The sequence below is a fragment of the Crocuta crocuta genome, unplaced genomic scaffold (assembly GCF_008692635.1).
Source record: "Crocuta crocuta isolate KB4526 unplaced genomic scaffold, BGI_CrCroc_1.0 scaffold430, whole genome shotgun sequence".
NCBI classification, from domain to species: Eukaryota; Metazoa; Chordata; class Mammalia; order Carnivora; family Hyaenidae; genus Crocuta; species Crocuta crocuta.
The window spans coordinates 1106667-1111118 of record NW_027527934.1 but is presented as its reverse complement, the minus strand read 5'-3'; the positions used below and the strand labels follow the sequence as shown (position 1 = coordinate 1111118).

At 32.7% G+C, this 4452-nt stretch overlaps 1 pseudogene; it reads left to right on the top strand.

The window, feature by feature from the left end:
- Positions 1-429: 429 nt before the first annotated feature.
- Positions 430-709, top strand: LOC144221462 (small ribosomal subunit protein uS14 pseudogene; annotated as a pseudogene).
- Positions 710-4452: the final 3743 nt, after the last annotated feature.

Genomic DNA, 4452 nt, shown 5'->3' with positions numbered 1-4452 from the left:
TGGAATATTACTCAGCTTTCAAAAAGAATTAAACCTCACCATTGGCAACTATATGGATGGAGCTAGAGTGTATTATGTTAAGCAAAACAAGTCAGAGAAAGACAAACACCATATGATTTCACTCATATGTGGCATTAAAAAAACAAAACAGATGAACATAGGAGAACTGGGGATAAAAAGAGGGAGACAAACCATAAAAGATTCTTAAAGAACATACTGAGGCCTGATGGAAGGGAGGTAGACAGGGTTTGGGTTAAATGGCCGATGGGTATTGAGGGGGGCACTTATTGGGCTGAGCACTGGGTGTTATGTGTAAGTGATGAATCACTAAATTCTACTCCTGAAACCAAAATTATACTGTATGTTAACTAATGAGAATTTAAATAAAACTTGAGATGCCTTTTGCCTCGTTGCATCTGAGAGAGCAAGATGGGTCACCAGTAACTCTACTGGAGCCATCTGAGGAAATTCGGCCAGGGTTCTCATTCTTGCCACATCTGCTCAAACTGGCACAGGTGGATCCGGAAACATGGCCTCAACATGTGCCATCAGTGTTTCCATCAATACGCGAAGGATTTAGGCTTCATTAAGTTGGATTAAGTGAACTTCCTTGAATGGGTCATCCAAGATACCTACCTTAACTGCAGATATCCAAGATAACCTATCTTAATGACAATTCATTGTACATAAAATAAAAATATTTCAATTAATTAAATAAATAAAACTAGAAACAAAAAAAATAATTAAAAAAGGAAATATAATAGTACTAATATATACACAGTAATGTGGAGAGTTCTTAAAAACATTATAGTAAAACAAAAAAAAAACATTGCTACTTAGTTAGAAATTCTTGTGGCGCTTGGGAGGTGTCTGGCTCTTGACTTTGGCTCAGGTCATGATCCCATAGTTAATGTGTTCGAGCCCCACATCAGGCTCTGTGCTAATAGCTCTCTCTCCTTCTGTCTTTGCCCATCTCCCAGTCTTGTGCTCTGTCTCTCCCTCTCTCTCTCTCTCTCAAAATAAATTTAAAAAAACTTTTTAAAAAATTCTTACATGTAACATAAACCTATTTTGGAAGAACCCTATTCAAAACTTAAAAGATATGCCTTATATTCAATAAACTATATCCCCAAAATGTTTTATGTAAAAATAAAACCTAACATGAAATAATGATGTCATTGCTTTCTAAACTAAGTAGTAAGATTTATTCAACCAGATACACCCAGGGTCAAACAATGAAACAGAAAAAATGCAATGTATCTGTCAATAATAGCAAAAGGAAGTGAGAACAACACAGTACTGGGCTAAGGAAATGACATCATTTTAACTCAAATCCACAAGGGCAAGTGAAGAAAAAAACTGTTAATAAGAAACTTAATATAATAAGTCTTTTAAATATATATTTACTTTCCTTCTCTTGGCTTTGCTAAAAGATATAAAATCATAGAAATAATAAACAAATATGATAAAGTGATGCATTGTTTATATACACACAGATATATGTATAATACATATAATAATGATTACACAAATGAGGAGAGAGAACAATCCTATATAGGAGTAACATTTCTTTTCCTCAGTGGAATTAGTATAAATCTGAAGTAGATTTTAAGATGTGTACCAAAATCCCTAAAAGAATCATTAATAACCTAAAAATCTTAAAATTAAAATGTTCATTAGAGAGAAAGAATGAAATCTGGCCATGCGTAGCAACATGGATGGACCTTGAGGGTGTTATGCTGAGCAAAATAAGTCAGGCAAAGAAGGACAAATACCATATGTTTGTATGTATAGGAGGATTAGGAGGAACTTAATGGAGGACCATGGGGGAGAAGAAGGGGGGAAATAGTGGGGGAGTGGGGAGAGAGGCAAACCGTGAGAGATTCTTGAATGCTGAGAACAAACTGAGGACTGATGGGTGTGTTGGCGGGGGAGATGGGCATGGAGGAGGGCACTTGTGGGGATGAGCACTGGGTGTTATATGGAAACCAACTTGACAATAAACTATTTGTAAAATTAATTAATTAATTAATTAGGAAGTAAAAAACTAAATAAAATAAATGTTTATTAGATGGCATTCACTTAATAGAAAATAATGTAGTAAGAAGAAGTAGAAAACCAGACAGGATTCATACAGAAAACAAAAAGCAAAATGGCAAATGTAAAGTCCTATATCAATAATATGATCGGATATGACTAGACTTAAGAACTCAAAGCCACTGTGACATTCTGTATAACTGAACAACAGCAATGGAAAATGATTATAATATATGCTGTTTATAGAACACACATTTTATATTTAAAAGTGCAGATATATTCAAATAAAAGGACAAAACAAGATGCAACAACAACCCTAATGTATTATGGAATGGCAATACAATATCAGAAAAATACATTTTGAAGCAAAAATATGTTACTAGAAACAATAAGCTATGCTTTGTAATGAGAAAACAGTCAATCTATCAAGAAGATACAATAATCATAAAGATCTAAGTTACAGAGCACCAAAATACATGAAAGAAAAACTGACAGAAATGAAGGCAAAAATAGACATTTCAACAATAGTTAACAGACTAAAATAGCTCACTTTCAGCAATGCATAGAAAAAATAGCCAAAATATTAACAAAGAAACATAAGATGTGACAGCCATATAAACCAACTGCAACTAGCAGACATCTCTCTTGAAAACTGCAGCCAACAAGAGGAGATTATAAATTCTTCACAACTGCACACAGGCCATTAAAACACAAAGCAAAGGATATTATCTGAACACAATGGAATGTTACTAAAAACCAAATACAAAAATAATTTTGAAAATTCAAAACACACCTTTAAATAATCTAGGGATAAAAAAATCACAAGTAATAAGAAAATGTTTATAGTTTAAAATTTTTTTTAATGTTTTTATTTATTTCTGAGAGAGAGAGAGAGAGAGAGAGAGAGAGAGCAGGGGAGGGTCAGAAAGAGAGGGAGACAGAGTCTGAAATAGGCACCAGGCTCTGAGATGGCAGTCAGCACAGAGCCTGACGCGGGGCTCTAACCCATGAACCATGAGATCATGATCTGAGCTGAAGTCGGATGCTTAACTGACTGAGCCACCCAGGTGCCCCGAAAATGTTTATAGTTTAAATAAAAAAAGATAACATACCAAAATTTATGGAAAGCAACTAAAGCAATGTTTATAAGAAAATGTATAGTTATAATCACTTATATTAACAAAATCTCAAAGTTATAACCCTTTAAGAAGAAAGCAAAATAAACACAAATATACAGGAGGAGAGACATTATATACATTACAGAAAAATATATAACAAAGAATAGAAAAACAATAGAAAAAAATACAACTAAAAGTTAGTTCTTTGAAAATATCCATTAAAATCAACACATTTTTAGCTAGGCTGACCAAGAAAAATAGGAAAAAAATAAAAATGCTAATAACTGGAATGGAATAAAGAATATTTCTTCCATCTGTACAGACATACAGAGACAATGAACAATTAAACAACTATGACAAAATTGGCAAATTCCCAGAAAGGCACAAAAATACTGAAACTCAAATACAAAATCTGAAACCTTGTAAAAACTAAAGAGATAGAATTTTTTTAAATAACAAAGAAAATACTACCAACAGCAAAACTACTCACAGAAAGAAAAGCCTGGTAACATATGGCCTCAAAAATGAATTCAAATGAATACTTGAAGAACTATAATAACGGTTCTCCACAAATACTTACAAAAGGTAGAAGAGGAGGAGGGACTGATTCACAATGCATTTTGAGAGGCCAGTGGTACTCAGATACCAAAACCAACGTTATCACAAGAAAACTTTAAGCGACTATCTCTTATGTATTTATGCATGACAAAATATACAAAAATGTTAGCAAGCCAATTCCAGAAACATTAAAAAAAAAAAAAAAAAAAAGACTATCTACCAGGACCAAGTGGAATTTAACCTAGGAAGCAAGGTTGGTTTAACATCCAAAAATCAGGTAGTGCAATACACCAGATCAACAGAAAAATAAATTCTAAATGATTCATCTTAATAGATGCAGAAAAAGCATTTGTTTAATCCAACACTCTTTCACGATAAAAGTTCCCAACAAACATATATAAAGGACATGTATCAAAATCCACTATTATCAGTTACTTAATAATGAATGACTTGACAATGATTCTATGCATACTCTCAAATAAGATATTTCATCAAAGCTTCCATAATATCCATATATGGAATAATATCCATATATTCCATAATATCTTTATCCAAAGATAAAGATAAGGCTTTATCTTTGTTTCCTAGGCAGATTACTTTAAAGGTAAAGGAAAACCTTTTATAACTTTTCAGTAAGAGTAGGTCAGTAATCCAAAAAACTACATGATTCAAACAAAAAATTAGACACTAGTATCAGTACATTAATGAGCTCATGTTAAGCACTCATAAATAAATTTAT